This window comes from Hypanus sabinus, chromosome 3 (genome assembly GCF_030144855.1).
Source record: "Hypanus sabinus isolate sHypSab1 chromosome 3, sHypSab1.hap1, whole genome shotgun sequence".
Taxonomy (NCBI): domain Eukaryota; kingdom Metazoa; phylum Chordata; class Chondrichthyes; order Myliobatiformes; family Dasyatidae; genus Hypanus; species Hypanus sabinus.
In genome coordinates this window covers 9161846-9177728 of record NC_082708.1, presented here as the reverse complement: position 1 = coordinate 9177728, position 15883 = coordinate 9161846, and positions in this window count along the sequence as shown.

The following is a 15883-nucleotide window of genomic DNA, read 5'->3' as shown; positions in this document are numbered from 1 at the left end:
TTTGCTGTGATGTGTTGGTGCGACGTGCAACATAAAAACAGCAGTCAACAATTATGAAGAATTATATAAAAAATTAAGGTTAGAGGTTAAAGTACAGATTTGGAATAAAAAGTGAATAAATCTGTAAATACCAACATGTATTTACAGTGTAAACAGCATTATAAAAAGTGGTGTTCACAGTACAGTGCAGCAGTGGGAGAAATAGAAAGAGGGGGCCGTGGGAGATGAACCAGAATGGTTAAATCAAGCGATTATTAAGTTAAATCAAGAGATGTAGGAGACAGCAGGGCTTTGCTTCTAGTTGTGCTCAATGCCTTCTATGCACGCTTTGACCATCAGAACATGGAGGAACCACTGTAATCTCCCACAATGCCCAATCATGCTATCATTTCAGACTCCGAAGCCGACACGCAGGCTGCCTTCAGGAAGGAAAACCCATGAAAAGCACCTGGACCGGATGGGATACCTGGCCATGTACTAAAGACTGATCAACTGGCTGATGTCTTCATTGAGAGTTTTACCCTCTCACTTTGGCAGTGTGTGGTATCCGCCTGTTTCAAGTAGGCTTCAATTATACCAATGCCCCAGAAGAGCATGGTAAGCTTCCTCAATGACTATCGCCCAGTTACACTTACATCCACAGTGATGAAGTGTTTTGAGAGGTTGGTGATGAAACATATTGACTCCTAACTGAGAGGCACCGTGGATCTGCTCCAATTTGCCTACCAAAGCAACAAGTCCACAGCAGATGCCATTTCATTGGCTCTTCACTCAACCCTGGAACATCTGCACAGCAAAGATGCAAACATCAGGATGTGCTTGAGCAATTACAGCTCAGCATTCAATGCTATCTCCCCCTCAAATCTAATCAATAAGCTCCAAGACCTGGGCCTCAATGCCTTTTTGTGCAACTGGATCCTGGATTTCCTCACTTGTAGACCCCGGTCAATTTGGACAACAACATCCCCTTCACAATCACCATCAGCACAGGCTGTGTGTTTAGCCCTGTTCTACTTGGTTTACACTTATGACCGTGAGGCTAAGCACAGCTCCAATGCTGTATACAAGTTTGCTGATGGCATCACTGTCATGGGCAGAATCGAAGGTGGTAATGAACCAGCACACAGGAGGGAGATTGAAAATCCGGCGGAGTGGTATAATAATAACATCCTCTCACTCAATGTCAGCAAGACCAAGGAGCGGATTATTGACCAGGAGACGGAAACTAAAGGCCCTTGAGCCAGTCTGCATTGGAGGGTCAGAGGTGGAAAGGGTCAGTAACTATAAATTCATAGATACTACTATTTCAGAGGACCTGTCCTGGGGCCAGCACATACGTGCAAATGCAAAGAAAGCACAGCAGTGCCTCTACTTCCTTAGGAGTTTGCAGAGATTCAGCTAAAACTTTGACGAATTTCTATACATGTATAGGTGGAGAGTACATTGACTGGCCACAACATTGCCTGGTATGGAAAGACCAATGCCCTTGAATGGAAGATCCTACAAAAGATAGTGGATTCAGCTAAGTCCATCACTGATAATGCACCCCCAACCACTGAGCATACCTACAGGAAAGCAGCATCCATCATCAGGGATCTGACCACCCAGGTCATGCTCTCTTCTCGCTGCTGCCATCGGGAGGAGGTACAGGAGCCTCTGGATCCACACCACCACATTCAGGAATGTGGTACCACCTCTCAATCAACAGGCTCTTGAACAAAATGGGATAACTTCACTTGCCTCATCATTGAAATGCTCCCACAACCAATGGACTCACTTTCAAGGACTCTTCATCTCATGTGTTCAATATTTACTGTTATTTATTTATATTTGGATTTACACAGTTTGTTGTCTTCTGCACTCCGGTTGTATGCCTTCATTGGGTGGTCTTTCATTGATTCCATTATAGTTATTATTTTATAGACTTATTCAGCATGTCCACAAGAAAATGAATCACAGGGTTGTATATGGTGACATCTATGTACTTTAAATAATAAAATTTACCTTGAACTTTGAACTTTTGAACTTTGATCAAATTAACGCCTGTAGGAAGATGGTGATGGTGTGGTAATTTTTTAATATCCTGTAGTGCTTCCCAGAAGGGATCTTTCAGGAAAAGTAGCTTGCTGTCCACAATGACGTTTCCTGCCTGCTTCTTCGCCCCAGTCCTGCTGACCTGACAGTTCACTGGTTCCTGTGTATTGTGAGAGGATGCTCCATCAGACCAGACGGTAATGCCTGATGTGATGTTGCTCTCCGTGATGGCCATCTAGAATTGCACCAGTATCTTCTGGAGTGAATGGAATTTTACCGACGGCCACAAGAAGTACATCCTCCGCTAAGTCATGTTGTTAATGGCAGCCTCCCACCTGGTCCTGTGCACATCATGCATAGAACATAGAACAGTGAAGCACCGGAATAGGCCCTTCATCAATTGAATTAGTAATCAAACGGCCAACTAAACCAATCCCTTCTGCCTATGCAATGTCCATATCCTTCCATTTTCCTCACATTCATGTGTCTATCTTTCTGACTCTATCACTACCCCAGGCAGCTCTTTCCAGGCACTCACAACCCTCTGCGTAAAAAAAAAGTTGCCCCTCACATCTCCTTTGAACATAACCCCTCTCATCTTAAAAAAGTCGTAATTCCCACTTCACCAGGTTCAGGAACAGCTGCTTTCCTACAACCACCAGATTCTTGAACAGACCTGCACGACCCTAACCCTGCCTCAACAGGAAGCCTACAGACCACCTCTTGCACTGCTGTGGACCTGCTTACAATTGTGTTTTTGTTTGCACTAATATCTTGTTTTGCATATTCTCTTATTTCACTTCACTGTCTGGTAAAACGTATGTATTTTCCCACAAGTACAGTAATGTACTGTGCAAAAGTTTTAGGCTCATGTAAAAAATTCTGTAAAGTGAAGATGCTTTTAAAAATAATGAAAAGTTTCCAAATATCAAAAATTATACTACAAAGAGCAGTAAACAGTAAAAGTCTAAATCAAATGAATATTTGATGTAATTACCATTTGCCTTTAAAACTGCACTAATTCTCTTATGTACACTGTTGTGTAGTTTTATAAGCAAACCCATTGTTCCAAGTATCTTGGATAATTTGCTGCAGACTTTTGCTGACTCACTTGCTTCTGTGTCTCCAGGTAATCCCAGCCAGCCTCAATGATGTTGAGATCAGGGATCTGTGGAGGCCATTCTATCTGAAGCTGTATAAAATGTCAAGGGTGCCTAAACCTTTTGCACAGTACTGTAGAACTTCAGGACAATTGATGTTCTGTGTGCTTTCTGTCCCTATGTGCCAGTGATTGTGTTGCAAATAAGCTTTTCATTCTACCTGTACCTCAGCACACTTGTGCATATAAGAATGAACTTGATTTAAAGATCTAAAGATTAGCTTTAGAACAGTCTATGCTCCAAATCTATACTGGTACTGCTCCCCAACTTTTCCTTCGATACATTGACGACTACATTGGTGCTGCTTCCTGCACCCATGCTGAGCTCATCAATTTCATTGACTTTGCCTCTAACTTTCACCCAGCCCTCAAATTCACTTGGACCATCTCGGTCACTTCTCTCCCCTTTCTTGATCTCTCGGTCTCCATCTCTGGAGATAGACTGTCCACTGACATCTTCTACAAACCCACTGAGTCCCATAACTATCTTGATTATACCTCTTCCCACCCTGCCCAATGCAAAAATTCTATTCCCTACTCCCAGTTCCTCCGTCTCCGCCGCATCTGCTCCAAGGATGAGGCTTTCTGTTCCAGGACTTCCCAAATGTCCTCGTTCTTTAAGAATCGTGGTTTCCCTTCTGCCGTCATCAATGATGCCCTTATCGGCATCTCCTCCATTTCCTGTACTTCGGCCCTCACCCCATCCTCCCGTCACCACACCAGGGACCATATCCCCCTTGTCCTCACCTATCACCCCACCAGCCTCCGGATCCAGCATATTATCCTCCGCAACTTCTGCCACCTTCAACATGACCCCACCACTAAGGACATCTTTCCCTCTCTACTTCTTGCAGGGATTGTTCCCTCCGCGACTCCCTGGTCCACACGTCCCTCCCCACAGATCTCCCACCTGGTACTTATCCCTGCAAGCGTAAATGCTACACACCTCCTCTCTTACCACCATTCAAGGCCCCAAACAGTCCTTCCAGGTGAGGCAACACTTCACTTGTGAGTCTGTTGGGGTCATCTATTGCATCCGGTGCTCCCGGTGCGGCCTCCTCTACATCAGCGAGACCCGACGTAGATTGGGGGACCGCTTCATCGAGCACCTCTGCTCCGTCTGCCACAACAGACAGGATCTCCCAGTTGCCACTCACTTCAACTCTCCCTCATTCCCATTCGGATATGTCCATACATGGCCTCCTCTACTGCCATGATGAGGCCAAACTTCGGTTGGAGGAACAACATCTCATCTACCGTCTGGGTAGACTCCAGCCCCATTGTATGAACATCGAATTCTCCAACTTCCGGTAATTCCCTCCCTCTCCCTTCCCCCATCCCACCTTCACTCTGTCTCGTCTTCTAGCTGCCTATCACCTCTCATGTTTCTGCCTTCTTCTACTACCCATTGTGCTTTCCCCTTAGATTCCTTCTTCACCTCTCCTGCCGATCCCCTCCCTGCTTCCCCTCCCCCACCCCTTGATCTTTCCTCTGACTGGTTTCCCACCCTCCCCCACCTTCTTTATAGTGCCCTGCCCCCTCCTTCTTTAGTCCTGATGAAGGGTCTCGGCCCAAAACGTTGACTGCTCATTTCAACGGATGCTGCCCGACCTGCTGAGTTCATCCAGCTTTTTTGTACGTCTTGATCTGACCACAGCATCTGCAGTGCACTTCGTGTTTAAAGATTAGCTTTATTTGTCACATGTACATCAAAACATTGAAACATACAGTGCAATGTGTTATTGCATCAACATCCAGCACAGTCCAAGGATGTGCTGGGGGCAGCCTGCAAGTGTCGCCATGCCAACGTAGCATGCCTACTACTTATTGATCCTAACCAGTATGTCTTTAGAATGTGTGAGGACGTCAGAGCGCCTGGATGAAACCCATGCGGTCAGAGGCAGAATGTACAAACTCCTTACAGACAGTGGCAGGAACTGAACCCAGTTCTCTAGCTCCGTAAAGCGTAACGCTAGCCATGCCACCTAAGCTGTAGAAAATTCTCCCTGTATTTTGTATTTGGCCAATTGAAGCCAAATTTAGCATGGGTTAGATGCAAAGTCTTCATACTATGTCCACGTCACTAGACGGGATTGTCAGTTCCAACAGATCGGCTGCAGAGAGTAATGGACGCAGTCCAGTCCATCACAGGCACATCCTTCCCCACCACTGACAGCGTTCGTTGGAGGCACTGCCCTAAGAAGGTGGCACCTGTTATCAGGGATTCCCCACTCCCCAGATGCCATTATTTTGCTGCTACCATCAAGCAGAAGCCTGGAGTCTCACAACACCAGCTCCAGGAACAGCTAGTACTTCCCTTCAACCACTTGGCTTCTGAACCTGATGCACCGTCAATAACTCACTCTGAGACGTAAGACGAGATATCGGCTTTTATTGACTGGAAGAAGGAACTAGTGAGTGACCACCATACTACATCCTGGAGACTGAGAGGCCGGGCCCAGGCTCTGATTGCCTTTGTACAGGGGTCAGTGGGAGGAGCCACAGGAGCAGTCAGCAGGGGGAGTGTCCAGACAGGTATATGTAGTTCACCACAGAACCCACCTGCAGAATAGATGAAGGCAAGCCAGTAGATATCTGCATGGGGTTTAATAAGGCATCTGACAAGGTCCCACATGGGAGATTGGTCAAGAAGATTCAGTCAAGATGAGGTAGTAAATTGGATTAAACATCAGCTTCGTGGAAGAAGCAAGAGAGTGGTAGTAGACAGTTGCCTCTCTGACTGGGGACCTTTGACTAGCGGTGTGCCACAGGGATCAGTGCTGGGTCCTTTGTTGTTTGTCATCTATATCAAGGATCGGGATGAAAGTGTGGTTAACTGGATCAGCAGTTTGCGGATGACACCAAGACTGTGGGTGTAGTGGACAACAAGGAAGACTATCGGAGCTTGCAGAGGGATTTGAACCAGCTGGAAAAATGGGCTGATAAATGGAAGATGGAATTTATTGCAGAAAAGTGAGAGGTGTTGCACTTTGGTAGGACCAACCAGGATAGGTCTTACACAGTGAACGGTAGGGCACTGAGGAATGCGGTAAAACAAAGGGATCTGGGAATACAGATCCATTGAAAGTGATGTCACAGGTAGATAGGGTCAAACAGAAAGCTTTTGGCACATTGGCCTTCATACTGAGTACAGGAGATGGGATGTTATGTTGAAGTTGTATAAGATATCGGTGAGGCTTAATTTGAAGTATTGTTTGCAGTTTTGGCTGCCCATCTACAGGAAGGATGTAAACAAGGTTGAAAAAGCACAGAGAACATTTACAAGGATATGGCTGGACTGGAGGACCTGAGTTAGAAGGAAAGATTGAATAGGTTAGGACCATATTCCTATGAACATTAAAGACTGAGGGGAGATTTGATTGAGATATTCAAAATTATGAGGGGTATAGATAGGGTAAATGCAAGCAGGCTTTTTCCACTGAGGTTGGGTGGGCCTACAGCTAGAGGCTCATGGGTTAAGGGTGAAAGGTGAAAAGTTTCAGGGGGATGTGGGAAAATTTCTTCACTCAGAGGGTTGTGAGAGTGAGAAGTGAGCTGCCTGCACAAGTGGTGTATATGAGCTCAATTTCAGCATTAACAGAAGTTTAGATAGGTACATGGATGGTAGGAGTTTGGAGGGTTATGGTGCCAGTGCAGGTTGATGGCAGAAGGCAGATCAGCTCAAGGTATTTGGGCTGAAAGGCCTGTTCCCGTGCTGTATTTCTCTATGATTCTATGACTTTACAACATATATATCTCCTTCCAATCACCTTAAAATTATGCCCTCTCATATTAGCAATTTCTGCCCTGGGAAAAAATGCTCAACATATGCCTCTTATCATCTCCTACCTCTCATCTTCCTTCACTCCAAAGAGAAAACCCCTCACTCGCTCAACCTACTCTCATATGACAGCTCTCTAATCCAGTCAGCATGCTGATAAATCTCCTCTGCACCCCCTCTAAAGATTCCACATCCTTCCTACAATGAAGCAATCAGAAATGAACATGATATTTCAAGTGTGGTCTAGAGTCTTGAGGGGATAATGCAGAGATTTTTTTGCAATAGTGTTAAGAAAGTCGTTGGATCTCTCCATCAATGTCTGGCAACTAAATGCGTGCCAAGGACTGCAGTCATGAATATTAGCAAGGCGATGTCAATTTATATTGCATGTGCCTTTGAATCTCTCTCTCTCTCGCATATTGGCCACAACACAGCTGGGGACTGTTTATTTGCAGGAAGTTTGTTCATAAAACAGAAATCACAGCAAAGAATCCAGCACATTGGGAAAGGCTTGGAAGAGCAGCCAGGGCTTAGAAATTTTGACACATCGTTGAACATTTATGAGGATTTCCCCATAGAGTTTAATCTGTAAACCAATTGGCAGTGAGAGCCAGGGACGTAGAGTTATATTAGAAAGTTTTCTTGATTTGCAAAGATTGATGTTTCTGTCAATGTCACTAACTATTGTCCTTCCCCTATTAGCCTGCTCTCAAAACGAACTGTCTTCTCAGAGAACCTCAGAGGGCAGTTTAGTCAACTACATTAATGCATCTGTAGTCTTGTCTTGACCATACTGCACTAACCGCCGCCACTGGGCTATAAACGTGCAGGAGCAGTGTGTGGTGAAGTGCCTTGCTCAAGGACACACACACTGCCTCGGCTGAGGCTCGAACTAACGACCTTCAGATTACCAGCCCAAAGCCTTAACCACTTGGCCACGTGCCACGTGAATATAGTTTTATATATATACATACCCTGCTGATAAATGAATTGATTTTGTTCATTAAACATTAATTATTTATGCAGGACACACAACATGCAGGAGGAACTCAGCAGGTCAGGCAGCTTCTATGAAAAAGGTACAACAATGCCACTTTCACCTCAGACAGTTGAAGAAGTTTGGTATGACCCCCAGATTCTAAGAACTTTCTATAGGAGCACGATTGAGAGCGTCCTGACTGGCTGCATCACTGCCTGGTATGGGAACTGTACTTCCCTCAATCGCAGGACTCTGCAGAGAGTGGTGCGGACAGCCCAGCACAACTGTAGATGTGAATTCCCACTATTCAGGATGTTTTCAGAGACAGGTGTATAAAAAGGGCCTGAAGCATCATTAGGGACACGAGTCACCGCAACCACAAATTGTTACCATCGGGAAACTGTATTGCAGCATAAAAGCCAGGACCAACAGGCTCCGGGACAGCTTCTTCCACCAGGCCATCAGACTGCTTAATTCATGCTGATGCAACTGTATATTGACTATCCTGTTGTACATAACATTTATTATAAATTATTGTAATTGCACATTTGAACAGAGACATAATGTGAAGATTTTTGCTCCTCATGTATTTGAAGGATGTGAGAAATAAAGTCAATTCAATTTCAAATTGAAGTTCAAGGGTGAACAGTCGATGTTTCAGGCTGAGACCCTTCATCAGGACTGAGAGGGAAGGGGGGAGAATTAAAAGGTGAGGGGAGGGGAAAGAGGTTAGCAGGAGGGTGATAGGTGAGGCCAGGTGAGTGGGAAAGGTCAAGGACTGAAGAACAAAGAATCTGAAAGGAGAGGAGAGTGGGCAATAGGGGAAAGGGAAAGGAAGGAGGAGACCCAGGGAGAAGTAATAGGCAAGTGAGAGAAGTAAATGGTCAGAAAGGGGAATAAGGGAAGGGTGGGGGCAGAATTTTTTTCACTGGAAGGATAATTAGATATTAATACCATCAGGTTGGAGGGTACCCAGATGGAATATAAGGTGTTGCTCCTCCACCCTGAGGGTGGCCTCATTTTGGCTCAAGAGAAGGCTATGGAACAACATGTTAAAATGAGAATGGGATTCAGAATTAAAATGTTTGGTCACCGGGAAGTCATGCTTGAGGCAGATGGTATGTCGGTGCTTGATAAAGTGACCGCAGCAGATTTGCAGGTGAAGTGTTGCCTCACCTGGGAGGACTGTTTGGGGCCCTGAGTGGAGGTGAACGGGCAGGTGTAGCACTTGGGCCACTTGCAAGGATAAGCGACGTGAGGGAGATTAGTGGGGAGGGACGACTGGACAAGGGACTTGCGAAGGGAGTGAATCCAATGGAAAGCCGGTGGGGGGGGGGGGGAGGTAAAGACGTGTTTAGTGGTAGGATCCCTTTGGAGATGGCAGAAGTTGCGGATGATAACGTGTTGGTTATGTTGGCTGATGGGATGGTAGTTAAGGACAAGAGGGACTCTATCAATATTTAATAGTGGGAAAATGGGGAGAGCACAGCTGTACAGGAAATGGAGGAAATGCAGGTGAGGGCAGCATCATCATCAGTGGAGGGAGGGAAATCCACTTCTTTAAAGAAGGTAGACACTTCTGATGTCCTGGAACGGAAACTGCATCCTAGGAACAGATGCTGTGGAGGTGAGGAAACTGAGAAGAGAGAATAGATTTTTTGCAGGAGATAGGGTGGGAAGAGCTAAGATTGAGATAACTTTGGGCATCAGTGGATTTATAAAAGATGTCAGTTGACAGTTTGTCTCCAAAGAAGGAGACCGAGAGATTAAGAAAGGGAAGGGAGGTGTCAATGAAAGACCAAGTGAATTTAAGGGTAGGGTTGAAGTTAGAGACAAAGTTGATAAAATTGACGAGCTCAGCATGGGTTCATGAAACAGTGCCAATGTAGTCCTCAATGTGGCAGAGGAAGAACTGGGGAATATAACCAGGCCAGACTGTCAAACAGACTGTTCTACATAGCCAACAAAGAGGCAGGTACAGCATGGGCCCATGTGACTGCCCCTGGCTGCCCCTTGGGAGTAGAGAAAGTGGGAGGACCCAAAGGAAAAATTGTTCAGCGTGATAATCAGTTTCACCAGACAAAGGAGGGTGATGGTGGAGGGGGATTGGTTGGTTCTTCTGTTAGGAAAGAAGAGGAGAACTTTAAGGCCTTCCTGATGGGGGATAGAAGTGGATAAGGACTGAACATCCATGGTGAAGGTGAGGCGGTCACAGCCATGGAGTTGAAAGTTACTGGGAAGATCAAGGGCATAAGAAGCATCGTGGATATGGGTGGGAAGGGACTGAACCAATGGGGATAGATTGGAATTGAGATACAAGGACATGAGTTCAGTGGGGCAGGAGCAGGCAGAGACAATAGGCCAACCCAGGCAGAGACACAGCACGGTAACAACTTCTTCCAGCCCAAAGATCCTATGTCACCCAAATATACCCGTATGACCAATTAACCTACCGTCTATATGTCTTTGGAATGTGGGAGGAAATCCATGTGGTCACGGGGAGATTGTACAAACTCCATACAGATGGTAGTGAACCTGGGTCGCTGGCACAGTAAGGCATTATGCTAACCACTATGCTACCATATCAATGTGGTTGGACTTCAGGAAGGGAATGTCTGGAGAACACACACTAGTCCTTATTGAGAGGTCAGCAGTGGAAAGGGTGAGCACCTTCAAGGAAGATCTCAGAAGATCTGTCCTGCACCCAACACATTTATACCATCAGGCAGATGGCAGGGGCTTTAGAAGGTCATAAGACTATGGGATATTGGAGCAGAAATAGGCCATTGAGTCTACTTTGCTATTTGATCATCGCTGATCCATTTCCCTCTCAACACCAGTCTCCTGCCTTCTCTCTCTAACCTTTCAAGCCCCAATTTATCAAGGATCTATCAATCTCTGCTTTAAATACACTCAATGACTTGGCCTCCACAACCACATGTGGCAACATGTTCCACAGATTCACCACCATATGGTTAAAAAAATTCCTCCTCATCTCCATTTTAAATGGATGTTCCTCTAATTTGAGGCTGTTCCCCCCCCCCAGTCCTAGACTCCCCTCCTGTAGGAAACATCCTCTCCACATTCACTCTTTCTAGGCCTTTCAACATTTGATAGATTTCAATGAGACCCCCTCATTCTTCTAAATTCCAATGAGTACAGGACCAGAGCCATCATATGACAAACCTTGCAATCCCAGAATCATTCCTGCAAACCTCCTTTAACATAGAAACATAGAAAATAGGTGCAGGAGTAGGCCATACGGCCCTTCAAGCCTGCACCGCCATTCAGTATAATCATGGCTGATCATCCAACACAGAACCCTGTACCTGCTTTCTCTCCATACCCCCTGATCCCTTTAGCCACAAGGGCCATATCTAACTCCCTCTTATATATAGCCAATGAACCAGCCTCAACTGTTTCCTGTGGCAGAGAATTCCACAGATTCACCACTCTCTGTGTGAAGAAGTTTTTCCTCGTCATTCACCACTCTGTGTGGAAGTTTTTCCTCATCCTTTAAACCCTCTCCAATGTCAACATATCCATTTTTAGATGAGGGTCATGAAACTGCTCACAGAACTCCAAGTGAGGCCTCAGCACTGACTTATAAAGCCTCAGCATTACATCTTTACTTTTATTTTCTAGACTTCTGGAAATGAGTGCAAACATCACATTTGCCTTATGCACATCAATTCAACATGCAAATTACCTTTAGGGTTAAACCAACACTAATACAAACCAATACCAATTCTTTCCTGTACTCCAACTGTACCCGACCATTTATTTATTGGGATACAACGCAACACAGGCCCTTTGGGCCCTTTGAGATGTGCTGCACAGTAAACCCCTGATTTAACCCTAGCCTAATCACAGGACAATTTACAATGACCAATTAACCAACTAACTGGCACGTCTTTTGGACTGTGGGAGGAAATCCGAACACCCAGAGGATACCCACACAGTAACGGGGAGAACATAGAAACTCCTTACAGACAGTGGTGGCAATTGAACCAGGGTCACTTGTTCCGTAAAGCTTTGTGCTAACCACCACACGACCGTGCCACTACAACTTTTTGAATTTTCTTCCATTTAGAAAATAGTCCATGCTTTTATTTCTTCTACAAAAGTACATGACCATACACTTCCCAACACTGTATTCCATCAGCCACTTCTGTGCCCATTCTCCCGGCCTTCCACCTATCGTCTGCAAGCTTGGCCACAAAGCCATCAATTCTGTCATCCAAATCATTGACATAAAATGTAAAAAGAACCCTGAGGAACTCCCCTACCTCTTTAGAGTATGAGGAAGCATGGCATATCACCAAAGACTCTGACAATATTCTATAGATATACTACGGAGAGCATTCAGCTTGGTTGCATCACCACCTGCTATGGGGGCTCCAGTGCAGTGTGGCATCTTGAAGGTACGTGCCATCTTCGCATTACAACTACTAGGGAAGAGATACCGAAACCTGAAAACACACACTATCATTCAAAAACAGACTTAGGGAAACTGTCTTAGGCACTTCCACCATCAGACTATCCAATGATCCAGGAGTGTATGAACAGTACCTTCTTATTCTTTCTTCCACAATATTTAATAATTTTGTAAAGTATAGCAATCTTACATCTTTGTTCTGTACTGTTGCTGCAAAAACAACACATTTCAATGCATTGCAGTACTGTGCAAAAGTTTTGGGCACTATAGATATATATATATATAGCTAGAGTACATAAGACTTGTGCACAGTGCTGTAGTACTTTTATGTATTGTACTGTACTACTACCACAAAAAAAAACTATTTTCATGACATATGTGAGTGTCAGGACACTGGAGCAGGGATTCAATCACAGACCCAGTCCTGTGCACACAGTGATATTAATTGAGTAACAAATCCCAGGGTGTGAGCAAAGTCAGCATCAAAGTTCAGGCAGAGATCAAAACATCCAGAAAAATCCAAAAACCAGAATCGGGGAACAGGCAGAGTCGATATTCAGACAGACAGAGAACAGATACAAATGCTGGAAAGACTCAGGAAAACTCACTGGCACAATCTGGCAACAAACAGGTGAAAACACAGGACTGAAATACACTGAGAAATAACCAGAGAGGCAGATGATAGGTGGAGCACAATGAGATAGAAGAGGCAGGAAAACAGGTAATAATGAGAAACAGATGAGAGACGGAGTACTCAGTGATACAGGAGCCGGAGTAGAGCAGGAGCGGGGACAGGGGCACATGGCAATACAAAACCACAGACTGACAGCTAGGGGGAAACACACAAAAGGTTCAACTGGAGATGCTGACAGTGAGTGATAATAAACCTGATTCTGATCTGGGTCTCTATTGTGAGCTGAGAGTGGGAAGGGGGCAGGGAGAGGGGAATCATGGTTGGGAAAAGGGGAAGGGAGAGGGGAGGGTGTGGGAAGCACCCGAAAGACATACTGTAATGATCAATAAACCAATTGTTTGGAATCAAATGGCCTTGCTTGGTGTCTCAGGGTTTGGTGTATCTGCACCTGGGTTGTATCCCACCCTTGGCACTCCTTCTCCCACATCCCTCACTATTCCAAACACCCTTTGTTCCCGCTAAATTTTAAAACTTGCTCTCCACTCCATGTTCACAAATACAGTACTGTACTGTGCAAGAAGTCTTAGGCAGCCTAGCTACGTACTGGAAATATGCCTAAGACTTTTTTGCAGTACTGTATGTCAGTGATCAGAAACCTGATTCTGATTCTGAAAAGGATTGAGTACTGTGATAATCCAATGGATTTATGGTGGGCAGGAGTAACGGTAGCTTTTGAAACTGGAAGGAGTGCAGAAGAGGCTCATGGGGATGTTTTCAGGTCAAATCAGCGAGGATTGAACTGGGCAAGTGTTGCCAAGTTTCCAGTGCCAATGTAACCCTAACCATACGTCTTTGGAGTGTGGGAGAAAAATGGAGCAGATGGAGGAACAGGGAGAACAAACTCCTTACAGGTATCAGCCGGTATTGAGCAGAAGACGATGAAGGTTGGCCCTGTGAAGCAACTGTTGTGTGCTGTCGAACTGAAGGTCTCCTGATTGGGAGGCCAGGAAGATTATCCACAGTCACAGCTGAAACCTGCCCAGCACACTGGTGAATCTCAACATCACCACTTCTCAAACCTCTGGAAATTACTTCACCGGATTTCTAGGATGTATCGGAAGGAATGTGCTGGCATTTATTAGCCCTGGGTCTGTGCTTTTACATGACAAGCAGTTCTAATGGCAACAAAGAATATCCCAAGCTCGTGTGTGTGTTTCAAACAAGAAACATGTACTGGCAGGAATAATACCTTCATTCTTGTGGTTTCTACAGCAATTAAATATGTTTCCAAAGTACCCAACATAAAGCACGTACCACAAGGTTCAAGGACAGCTTCTATCTTGTTATGAGACAATAAGATGAACTCATTATTTTTAATAGATCAGTTGTAATACTGAATCTGACTCCAAAACTGGATCAGGCTTGTATTTATCATAAGGAATGGTGTCTTTTATGAGTTTGTATTTTAAAGCAAGATATTGGTGAATGATGTTTGTCAATTGAATGTGCCTAAATAATCAGATTGAGTTAAATTGCTGCAGGATCCTGTAAAGTGTTGGATTGCTTCTGGTTTCCCTTGGAATTTTTTGTATTTATCATCTTGAACCTCTTGGTCTTTTATTATGTATTTTTGATAATTTTTTGTTAACCACCTAACTCTTGACCTCACAATCTACGCCGGCACCTTCTTGTCAGCCTACACTGCACTTTCTCTGTAACTACAATGCTGGGCTTGGGGGACTCTTTATTCGTTAACCCCTGTGCTGCTGCAGACCGTCCACTTCAAGGACGTGTCATGTGTTCAGAGAAGCATCACTGCCATAACATGTGGTTACTGGATTTACTGCTGCCTTCCTGTCAGCATGAACCAGTCTGGCCATTCTCCTCTGACCTCTCTCATTAACAAGGCATTTGCACCCACAGACTGTCACTCACTGAATTTTTTTTGTTTCTCACAGCATTCTCTGTAAACTCTAGAGACTGTTGTGCCTGAAAATCCCAGAAAATCACAGTTTCTGAGATACTCAAACCACCCCTTCTGGCACCAACAATCGCTCCATGGTCAAATTCACTTAGGTCACATTTCTTCCTTGTTCTGATGTTTGATCTGAACAACAACTGAGTCTCTTGACCAAAGAGTCACTGAGTCATACAGCACAGAAACAGGACCTTCAGCCCATCTAGTCCGTGCCAAAGCCAGTTAAACAGCTTACTCCCATTGACCTGCACCGGGATCATAGCCCTCTATACCCCTTCCATCCACGTACCTCTCCCAAATTCTCCTAAACATTGAAATTGAGCTTGCATGAACTTCTTGTGCTGGCAGCTCATTTCACCCTCTCACCACCCTCTAAATGTAGAAGTTTCCCCTCATGATCCCTTTGAACATCTCACCTTTCACATTTAACCCATGACCCCTGCTTGTGGCCCCACCCAAAGTCAGCTTGTATTTACCCTATCTATACCCCCAATATTTTGTATACCTGGTCTGCATGCCTGTCATGTGAGTTGTTGCCACATGATTGGCTGATTAGATACTTGTATTAATGAGCAGGTGTACAGGTGTCCCTAATAAACAGAATATATATTCTGCATTCTGTTATTGTTTACCCATGTATTACCTCAGTGCTCTGATATGATGATATGACCTGTACAGATAGTACACAAAAAATGGGTATCATTGTACCTCGTACATGTGACAATAACAAACTAATTTACCAATTTGCAACATTTTGCCAATTAACCCAAGAAGCATTTGTAATATAGTGATTCTCAGCCAATGAGAAATTAAGACATTGAGATGGTATTGGAACAGAGTTTCCTTAAGACTGGGTTGAGTTGTTTTCCCATCTTGGCAA